The sequence below is a fragment of the Vigna unguiculata genome, chromosome 1, assembly GCF_037176805.1.
Source record: "Vigna unguiculata cultivar grain cowpea cultivar isolate G323 ecotype 2 chromosome 1, ASM3717680v1, whole genome shotgun sequence".
NCBI lineage: Eukaryota > Viridiplantae > Streptophyta > Magnoliopsida > Fabales > Fabaceae > Vigna > Vigna unguiculata.
In genome coordinates, this window is record NC_140792.1 from 12,414,578 (window position 1) to 12,426,767 (window position 12,190).

Consider the following 12,190-nt stretch of genomic DNA (forward strand, 5'->3'; position numbering starts at 1 on the left):
TTTTATATTTCAATATGTTGAATCATACTACATGAACAAATCAATCCATTGTTTCTATTTTCCAATCGACTAAAATGTGTGGTCCTACAACTATACAACTCTAATTTGTTGGTCAATTCAATTTGAATTAAAAGGGTTTTTACAAGTTTGAATGGGTCATAATTTTTAGTACTCGGCCAATTCAACCCCTTTTCTTAGCTAAGAAAGATATTTTAAACCTACACTTAACAAAACCAAAGGAAACATGAAAGTGCAATCAAAACCACTAATTAAGCATTTCTCACATATCTATAGTTCATGTAAGCTCAAAAGTGCAGGGCATGAGTCATAATGAATGTGGAGTAATGTAATGAATGAAATAATGGTGCATAATGTTTCACGAGATGATGAATAGAACATAGGAATAAGAACGAAAGCAAATGATGCAGTAGAAATGAAGATACCAAAATTTGAGGCTGCTAAACCAATCTAGGGTTGCTTCGTTCAAGTTTCCCATGAACATTTTGCACCTGATAACATTTTTATATCAATATTTGTGTATGAAACATTTTTACATGTGCCAAAGGATCATGGTGTCCTATGAACATCTTCATTGGAAACACATAGTGGTGGTTTGATTCTTGTAAGATATTGTCTGTAAATGGATGAAAATTTGCTACCTGATCGGGGAGACCTCCACCTCTTCCTTTGTTGTGCTGCAAAGTACAAATAGATTCTTCCCTCAGCAACCTAGATGCTTCATTCTCTTGTCGTAAGCCCTCCTGTTGTCTTTGGTATTCTTTAACCCTCACTCTTACCTCCTCATTTTGTCACCTTAGGTCGACAATCATCTCAGAGGGAGGAGTAGATTTCGATGTTTTAGACATTCTTACTCCTTTGTTCTCTCAAAATTTGAGACCCAAGACTAGTTTTTACTTGTCCTAGGGTAGGCGTCAAAATGTTCGAGCTAAAAAAGACTAGTTTTTGATGAACCAAAGAATTCAAAGTGTTTTTCCCTTCTTTTCTGTCCTATGCCCCTTTTTATCCACTCTTCTCTAGCCCCCTTATCTCCTTTGTCCTCTCAATGCCTCATTATTACTCTCCCTTACTACCTATCATTCGTTATCTAACCAGTCTCTTTAATCTCCTTTACTACCTATATGACATCTTAAGTCAATCGACCTTTCCTCCTCACAAAGTATTAGATCCATTAATGGGTCGACTAGTTGGGCCTACCACCACACAATCCCCCAATGTTTAGCTCATTGGAGCAAAAAGGCTAAAGGGAAACGGAGTTCAAAATTGACTTACTTAAAAAAGGGTCGAACAGTTGGGCCTATCACCTCAGGATCCTTCGTACCAAATTTGGAGAAAGTAACATGCCATACAAAAAGAAAAGGAGAAAATTAAGAGAGACCCAACTTGCCATTCTAGACGGGGAACTTAGAGTTTTAAAACAAAAGATGATAAAAGAGAAGCCAGTCTTTGAACTTCTCTCAATTTATCCTCAAACCATCTTTCATAATTCCAATCTTTACTCTTGAAAATTTTTCAACTTTATTTCCACTTCCCATTGTTTTAAACTCCTCAAAACCACGCTTTGATTTGATTTTAACTTATAGGTTACATTAACTCAAACTAGACCAAAACACTTTTGTGAGTGGGCCTTGAAAGTTCTCAAGGAAATTCTTTTAAAATTAACATAAGGGCTTCCTCCATTTTTCATTTATACATATTTTGTCTGTAATACATAAATTTATAAAAAAATTGTTTGATGATTACTCAAATGGATCTTTGATCCTAGAGGAATTATACACAAGTTAACCAATACTAATAAAAGGGTCATGTGATGAAGAAACATAAATATTTGAGGAATCCTTTTCAAGGGGGAGGGGATGATGGAATACCCCCTAGCCATGGCTAAGCACATTCAAGAAGAGTTGGAGTCATATGTGGAAGGTGAGCCCAAGCTCTTACCATCATGGGCCACCAGTGAGTTCTTATTATATTAAGTTTATTTTGGGCCTTGCATTATAGGCCTAGTAGTATATGGTTTTTTTTTGCCTTATATAATCCGTCAAGTAGACTAGGTTTTCTTTTGGGCCTTGTATTCCGGCCAAGGGTTGTAGTGTAGGGTTTTAGGCCCAAAGGAGATGGGCCTTAAGGAGACAAATAGGTCTAGGGTAAAGACACTAACTTCGAGCACAAACTTTCTAAAAAATTGTGGGCCCTTGGCTAGAGTGATCTCCAAGTTTCTCTATTTTGTGAGACACATGCTCTTGCCATGTGGATGCTCACAATGGATAGAATTTCTCCTTAGTATTGACCATGTATCATGCTCTTAATGGAGAGGATTTCTTTCCTTAGTAGTGGCCATGTGTCATGCTTCTAATGGAAATGATTTTTCCCTAGTCTCCAAGTTAGAATATTAGGGTTTTACTTCTATAATTTGGAGATACCTTTAGGGTTACCTATGCTTATAAATAGAGGTGTCTCCCCCATGTAAAGCATCTTTGATTTTGAGTATTTTTATGCTGCTAAATTTGTGCTATACTACTCATCTTATGTCACCAAGGCTAGAGCACATGTTCTAGGTTTCCCCTAGCCACTCTTCCTTAAGAGTTGGCCCAACCACTCTTGAGAGCACCTAAACACCACCATAACCTTTCCCCTTGCTTAAGCCATATAGCTTGGAGGAAGAGCCATAATCATATCAAAACCACCATCATCATGCCTCCACAAACCACCGCCCATTTGGAAGTCTAGCTTAGAGAAGCATATCCCATCACTTTGAGAAGACATGTGAGGCAAAGAAAGCTCCCTAGTTTTCTAAAGGATTATCAACATCAAGTTATGAACTACATCGGTAACAAAATTGACACTAAAAATTATATTCCTTATCCTATATCTACCTCTCTTGTTTAAGAAAAACTCTCCACTAGTTATCCTTTTTTCTTAAAAGTATTGGTTTTACATAATTTGCCTTTGATCACTCTTTGTTCACTAAGCATAGTAAAAATTCATTCGCCATCTTGCTTGCTTATGTATATCATATTATTCTTGCAAGAAATTCAATTTCTGACATTAAGAAAATAACACACTATCTAGATAAGGAGTTTAAAGTCAATGACTTGGGAGATTTGAAAATTTTCCTTGGGTTGGAACTGACATGGACCAACAGAGGCATTCACATTTCACAAAGGAAATACGCTTTGGATATTCTTACTATACAAGATTACTTGCAAACAAACCATGTACTACTCCTATAGTCAATGACAACAAACTCATGTCAGAAAAGGTTGCTCCTTTGGAAGATATCACCTCTTTTCAAAGATTGATTGGGAGACTGCTTTACCTCACTAATACAAGACCTCATATAAGTTTTATAGTTCAATTCCTAAGTCAACTTCTCCAAGCTCCCATCATTCATTATCAAATTGTTGCTCTGCACATTCTTCGTTATGTTATAAATTCTCTACGACAAGGTTTTTTTTCCCTGGAAACTCCATTCTCCAGCTTAAAGCATTTAGTAAGTTAAACTTGGCCACTTGTCCAGAAAAAAGACGTTCAACCACCGATTTCCGCATTTTCCTAGGGTCTTCTTTAATTAGTTGGAAATCCAAAAATCAAACAATTGTCTCACATTCACCTTCTAAAGCATAATATCATGTGCTTGTTACCTATGAAATCCAATGGTTGAAGTTCTTACTTGAAGATATTAAAATTGGTGCTAAATTTCATGTTGCTTTTTGTTGTGATAGTCAACTAGCCCACATATCACCAATAATCCCAACTTTCATGAATGAACAAAGTGTTAGAAATTTCCTAAACACAAGCAGATATGGTGAGCTAACAGATAGCACATATAATAATTCAAAGGGTATAAGCCTACACTTGTGAGACCTAGGAAGAACTTTGAGTAATTTAGGTAAAATTAAAAAGTGATTGACAGTTTAGTATCGATCTATGATAGTATAACAGTTGTTTTAGTCATGACGAAAGACTAATTTAATTAAATGTGTGATTTAAGTTGCTATTTATCTAATTTAAGGAATTATGGTTTGTGGAGTATAAGTGTTTTAATACTTATAATGCATTTTATATCATGTAATGACATGTAGTCTAGTGGTGGAAGTCGTGTGAAATGTGTACAAGAGCAGGGTTCGAACATGGTTGGTTGAATTTTGTTTGTGTGTTGGTTTTTAATTCATTTTTCTCCTTTAAGAAATGGGGCCCACGAAACATGAATTGATTTTCTCTTTCTAGTCACGCTAATGTAGAGACAGTGGAATAGTATTTTTTTATTCATTCATTCAATTTTATTTAGAAAATGTTAGGAGATATTTAATAGATAAAATTAGATGTAGTTTTTTTAAGAATCTTAACTGAAAGATTTGGTATAGGATTAGATAAGGCCTTTAAGGGGGAAGAATTAGGAAGCAGAGAAAACAGAGAACAAGGGTGCAAGTTGGAGAGTTCCAGCGGCTGTGGTAGAGAAGAAAAACACTTCAAAGAGATACTTTAGGTAGAGGAAGTTAACTTTGCTTTCTGCGTGGTTTGAAGCTTAACTTTTATACTTTTTTTTTTTCTCTTTTATGATTGGATTTATGTATGATTCTTGTGGTTCTTCTAGGATGTATGTACACGATGCTTGCATGCTTTTGTTACTATGTTTCCTTGTCCAATGGGTGTATAAACCTTTAAACGTGGGGTTCTCTTTTTGTTGGCTACAATTTCTTTTTTTTTTTCTTCTGGCATATAATTCGTGTAAGTTTTTTTGTCTTATTCGTGAGTGGTGCATTGCAAAACCTTGGAACTTTGAAGGAACGTTGAACCATGAGGGTTTGTAGCCATGCGTAATCTCTAACGTCTATTAGGATTTTAAGATGTTTGTGGTTTCTTGGCTTTCTCGTGATTGATGGTGCAACCACATGTTTACGTGCACAACCTTGCATTCTTTCTCTTCAAAAAATCATAATCAATTGTTGTTTTTCTCTCACTTTGAAATAGTTGGGGTTAGCTTTGGTCTCGTGAATGGTTTCTTTGCTCACGTTCATGTATGGTTGGGTTGTGTTTTCTAATTCATGAACCTATACCAATTCTGTTTTCGTGCTTGCCTTGTTTTGGGTTGTGGGTTCTGATTGCAATTTTGTCATCCATAGTTTGTCTTCTTGATGAGTTTCGTTGAAGGCCAACCTTAAAGCATGATTTTATTTTCTTTCTTTCTCCTTAATTATTTCTCTTTCTTTCTTTATAACCACTACATATGATATTACTTTTCTTTTTCTTTGGGTTGTAGGTGCAGACCATGCAAATGCATAACATAGTATTGTTTCCTCATTTATCACGTTGCATCAGTTTTTTCATGGAGTTGTTGTCATTACAAGAACGTTATTCACGTTGCAAGGTGTGGGGTTTCATGGCTTCACGGGTTAACTTTTCTTTTTCTTCTTTTGGCCTATCTCTTCTCACGTAAAGGCTTGAGATTCAATATTGAATGGGTAGGCCACATGGCCACTACCATGTTATCCATGTTCTAAGTCTTTAGATGAATACCTCAAGATGCCCTTGTTGCCACACCTACAAGGCATAACTTGTAGAACACGTATGGAAAACCTGCTACAGACCACACTCTGTAATGCTAGGGGAAGTTCCCAATACGAAGCATAGTTCGTAATGTCCCGAGACTACCAAACTCGTCGGCTAAATACTGAGGAGGGCAATCTTTCTGGACCCATCCGTTCGAGCCACAACTCACACATTCACACCGGTACACTCACCAATCCGAGCCATAACTTAAGAATTTCTCGTGTTCATCCGCCATCCCAAGCCACAACTCAAGAGATGTTATTTTGAGCCATAACTCAAGGAATGCCACATGTTTACCTTTTATCCTGAGCCACAACTCAAAGAACACTCCAAAAAGTCGATCTTTAAGGTATCACCAAAGCATTGTATACCACATACATCCAAAGCATACAAACATTCTGCCACAACATTATCGCCTGACATTACTCTAGAGCCGCCAGGCGAAATTCTGTTCTAGACCGCCTTTCAAGACCCCTTTACCACCAGGCACCTTGCGCCTTTGATGCCCTAACTTTACAACTATCACCTGGTGGGATGACCTTCACCGCCAAGCGCCATGCGTCACAACCATCCCCTGGAATAATAGTTATTGCTTGGCGGTGGGGTTTGGACAATGAATTTACTGGTTTTTAGGCACAAAAAAGCAAATGTTACACATGCAGATCTTCAGTAATACAATGTACCATTACCAAATTTCTTACATCCTCTTCAAAAATCCTAAAACCTACACTCTTAATGCATGATTAACACACCCATTCTCACACTCATATCCACTCCATTGACCTTGCCATTCCTTAGCTTTAACTAAGAACAACCCATACTTCCCAACCATGTATTCCAGTCAACTCAAACATAACTGAATTCCATCACAATACCACAACATCACTGTAAATGACAATTCATCTCATGCCACATTTTAATTATACCATTTATCACACCTCAATTTCATACACCTGTAACATATTTCTCTTGACTCACATTAATTCTAAGAATGAGAAGTCCAAAATTAGGATCATCATCTATACCAGTCACTGCAACGAATTTCGACTTTTCTCTTCCCATGATAGGATTAATCATTCTGCAATTATTATCATCACTTACCACACCTTCTACTCTTAATTTCTTCCTTTTGGAACTTACTCCTATGACCTAAGGTATCTAAGTTACTAATGGTTTCCCTTCCATCAATTTTCGTATATTTGATTCCACTTAATTCTCATACAAGGACCCCCAACTCGAGCATCACAAAATTAGCCTCTAACACAGTTGTCACAGCTTATCGCTTGGCAGCAAGCTATGTGCCGCTAGGCAATGCGTCACCTTTTGGAAAAAATCCAAATTTGTATTGCACTTGCGTGAGCCTAAATCTCCATTAACTCACACCAGACTATCCATATTCATTACTAAAGCAATTAACATGTTCCATTCCACAAATAAGTAACTACCAACCACTTACACAAAGAATTTACCACATTTTACAGTTCCATTCATACTACCAGAAATTCCCAAATTGACGCAACCTTAATTCTCATGACATCTTTAATTCATCCGTTTAGAGTATTACTGGATTCTCTCCACCCAATTTATCAGTTTACTCCACCTCATATATGATAGAGACTGCCATGAGTCCCTCAAATTCCCAAAAACCAACGAACACAAACAAAAATAGCAGCATCTGTGTCCGTCGCTTGGCAGCAGTTCATTGCCATAAGGTGGTTTAAAGTAGAACCCAAAAACTGGGCTTAACGACATGCGTCGCCTAGCGACCTTGAAGGTTCGTTAGGCGGTTTCTAGAAAATTTCCTAAAACCCAGGAAACTCGAGATTTTACAAACATAATTGCTGCACAATTTATTTCATACACATACAATTAACCAATCATATCAGAATTACGAGTTTAGCACCCCTAACCTGAATTTTGTGCTTCCAACTGCAAATCTCGTAAACCTTGGTGATACAAAAAACCCACTTCTTGCCTCCTTCTCCCTTTCCACACGTCACTTAGGCTCCTAAATCCACTCTTAGCTCTCTTTTTCAGTACACTGGATTGATGTATGACTAAAAGTCCTTTTTCTTTTCTTCCTTCCACTCTTATACTCTACACTCTAATTTTAAGTGCCTTAATGGCTAAAACGAAAATACCATTAAAATGTGTTTAATGGTTAATCAATGACCATTTAAGAAGGTTTTTCCAACCATTTCCCGGCTGCCCTCTAGACAACTAGGGTTTTTTGGCCTTTCCCCCTCATGCCAAAACAATTTTAGCAAAAAGAAACTTATTCGTGATAATTCTTATAAATCAAGGATTATATTATCACTCCTCATGATCAAGCATACTACTAAAATAATAAACAATTAAAATAACACATAATTGACATACATAGGACTCAAACCCAAGTCCTTTCATAACGACCAAGTACTCTCAATCATTTGAGCTAATACTATTCCACGTCATAAAAGCTAACATTAATTGTCATAAATGCTCCTACTACCTGCATTTATTATTTATTTATTTATTTAATTAATTAAATTTCCCAGGTCTTATAGTGATGGTCAAGTAATGCTTTTGTTTGACTTACTGTATGAATTCATTAAGGATTGATATATGACTGTTCATTTTAAATCCTTTCGATTTAAGAACTCTTTCATATAAAATTGAAGAAAAATTTTCCTATAAATTTTTGTACGTAATATATGTTTTTGTATGTACCATAAGATTGTGTATGTAATATATGGTTATGTACGTACTATAGGATTGTGTACATAATATATGTTTTATACGCACTATAAGTTTTTGTACGTAATATATGTTGACATAAATTATATGTTGTATATTTAATTCATATAAGGAATATCATTATTTATTTTGATTGCATTATAAATAATGTTGATGCAAATATTTATTTAGATGTTGTAATGGTGGATATATTTTAATGAATTAGAGTGTGGCCTCAACATTTGTGATTGATTAATATTTATAATCATGTAAGAAACATTAATTGTAATTAATTATATGTGATTTGATGAATTTTTACCCCCATGATTTTTCTTGCATCTATAAGATTAATTGGGAAGAAATATTTGATTATATTTCTCAAATTGCCCACAGGAACTAAGAAGAGGAATACAATCTAATAGTTTTATCATTTGGTGATGTCAGTCTAACTGAGTAAAGCTTCAGCCTACAGATAAGTTTTATGTCACTATATTCATTCATAAAGACGTATGTTTTCATCGATAAAACATAATAGTATAATACTTTTATCATTTGGGGATGTGAGTCTAATTAAGTTAGACTTTAGCTCATAGACAAGTTTTGTGTCACTAGATTCATTCATTAAGATTCATTCATTAAGACATGTGTTTGCATCGATAAAACATAATAGTATAATAGTTTTATCATTTGGTGATGTGATTCTAATTAAGTAAGACTTTAGCTCACATGCAAGTTTTATATAACTAGATTCATTCATTAAGATGTGTTTGCATAGGTAAACATAATAGTTTAATCATTTGGTTATGTGAGTCTAATTGAGTATGACTTTGACCCACATGCAAATTTTATGTTGTTAGATTCATTGATTAAGACATGTTTGCATTGTCAAAACATTATTTTGTTATAGTCTCAAAGTAAGATAATGAGCATGTATTCTAAACATTTTGCAGTTTCTCAATTTGTGAATATTTCTTATATTCATTATGGTATTCCCAAACTAAAAAGGGATAATTATAAGTTTTGGAAGGAGAAAGTTCTTCTCCATTTGGGTTAGATGGACATTGATTATGCTATTAGAAAACTATAATCATCATTATTACTAAGACCAACACTCTAGATGTTGTTGATCTCTATGAAAAGTGGGAGAGGTTATATTGTTTGTTTGTGATGTTAATAAAGATCAACTTTTTGCTAGTATTCAGGATTTTGTTGATCATCATGACAATGTGAGAGATTTACTAAACGTTATTGATGAACAATTCATCACATTTGTTAAATCTCTTACCAACACTATTTTATCATGTAATTTTCCATTTTTAAAGCTCATCGGGATTAAGGGAGTGTGTGATCATATCTATGCATAAGGGACATTGTGGCTCAACTGAAGGGCTTAGAGGTTATTGTGTCTGATTCCCTTCTAGTACATTATATTTTGTATACTTTTCCTAATCAATATGCTCCTTTTAAAATTACTTTTAACACACATAAGGATAAGTGGTCTACTAATAAATTAGTGACCATGTATGTTCAAAAAGAGAAAAGGTTGCTAATGGAGGAAGGTCAAATGGTGAACTTGACTACTTCTCTTAAGAACTTGATTACTCACGATACATGTATCTTTACTTACTTTGTTCTAAGGATGAAGCTTTAGATGCCTTTAATGTTTTTAAGGCTAAAGTAAAGTTACAATGTGGGAAGCAAATTAAGATTGCGAGATCATATAGAGGTGGAAAGTATTATGCCAGATACACTATGAGTGGACAAGCACCTGGTCCATTTGCGAAATTTCTTCAAGAACATGGGATTGTTGCCTTATACATTATCACATCAGAATGGTGTGGAAAATAGAAGAAATTGAACTTTAATGGATATGGTGAGAAGTCATGCAAAGCTTCCTAAATTCTTATTGATTGAAACACTTAAGACAACAATGTATATAGTGAATCAAGTTCTAACCAAGGCTATTTTAAGAAAACCTTTTGAGTTATTCAAAGGTTGGAAACCTAATTTACGACATATATGCCTTTGGGAATGCCCATTTGAAGTGACATTTTATAACCCACAGGAGAAAAAACTAGAACCCAAAACTATTAATTGGTATTTCATTGGATATGCTGGAAAAAGTCCAAAGGTTATAGTGTTCTATTGTTCATCTCATAACACCTAGAATTGTGGAATCAAGGAATGTAAAGTTTCTTGTAAATGACTTGATTAGCGTAAGTGATTTAATTCAAAATCATCATAATGAAGTACAACCCTCTAAATCAAATGATAGATTGGTAGTCATTCATGCGCCTTTGGTTCAAGAATGTATTAGACAACTAGTTATTCAAGTTCCACAAATTGTCGGAAATAGATCAAGTTACTGAGGAACCAATTGAGCAACAATTTTCTAATCAAGGTAGTAAAGCAACATTAAGAAGATCTACAAAGATCAACGGATTAATAAACAATTTCTAGTGATTATGAAGTGTATTTACAATAATTAGAATATAACATTGGAGCCGAAAATGATCTTGAACAGGAACAAATGAAGAATATTCATATGTTTCAGTTGTTGGAAGTCTAATGTGTGCTCAAGTTTGCACCAGGCTTGACATTCCACCGTTGGAGTTTTGGGAAGATATTAGAATAATCCAGGTGTTAACCACTAGAAAGTTGTAAAGAAGGTAATCAAATATCTTCGAGGATTAAAGGATTTCATGTTCATATACAGTCAAATTGATAGTTTGGAGGTGATAGGCTACTTCTATTTAGATTTTGTTTGTCGAATTAATACTAGAAAATCAACATTTGGTTATATTTTTATGCTAACTAGTGGAGCTATATTTTGAAGCAGCAAAAAGCAAACCTTGACTATTACTTATCGTATGGAGGCTGAGTTTGTTTCTTATTTTGAGGCTGCCTCACATGGTCTATAGTTGAAGAGTTTTATATTTGGGTTTAGAGTTGTAGATTCAATTGTTAGGCCATTGAAGTTATATTGTGATAACTCTGTTGTATTATTTATGGCTAAGAATAATAAAAGTGGAAGTTAAATTAAGCACATTGACATTAAATATCTATTCATTAGAAAACGTATTAAGTGGTCATTTAGCACGTTAGCACTGAGTTGATGATTGTCGATCCTTTGACTAAAGGCAGGCCATTAAAGAATTTTAAGGATCATTTTGCGCAAATGGGACTTGGTTCCATGTTGTGACAATCATTATTTTTACTTTGATAAAACACTTATTCAATTTTTCTCATTTTGTTGTGCACATATTTATTTATTTTGAGAAATTTTGTTTGACCCCAAATAAACATATGGTTTATTCAATGTAGTTAAAAATCTTTAATGAGAGACTTGATATATTGTGATACATGGGAGATAATACTCACTTTTGGAGGACTTGTCACCATGATCATTGTATTTAGTTTCTTGTATTTGATTGATAATGGGATAAATGGACCAAGTGGGAGAATGTTGAAAAATTCTGAAATATGTGATCCATGAAATAATATGAGATGTTCACATGGTCAACTATTTCTATAGATGTGGCCCACTTATTAATCAATTTTATATATGTTGTGTAAATTTTGATATTGTAATCTCATCTAATTGGCAATAATTTATTATGGCAACTACTCTATGATAGGCAAAGAACTTAATAAATTTCACAAGTAATTTGTGTTTTGGCTCATCAAAATGCCCTCTTCTATACCATCAAAGTTTAGAGAGTAAGGGTTTGGAACAAAAAGCACATTAAAGAATTCTCATGACAGTGACCATGGCTGAAGGTTAATCCTTATTCATTTTTCCACATTAGTTTTACATAAAGCATATCGAGATTGATTGTCATGTCATCTGTGAAAAACTTCAAGCTAAATTGTTTCAATTGCTTCTTATCAACATTGCTCATCAGTC

The 12,190-nt window shown here is 34.5% G+C and overlaps 1 pseudogene; it reads left to right on the forward strand.

Moving 5' to 3' along the window:
* The first annotated feature begins 9,205 nt into the window (after window positions 1-9,205).
* Window positions 9,206-9,934, forward strand: LOC146888709 (uncharacterized; annotated as a pseudogene).
* Window positions 9,935-12,190: the final 2,256 nt, after the last annotated feature.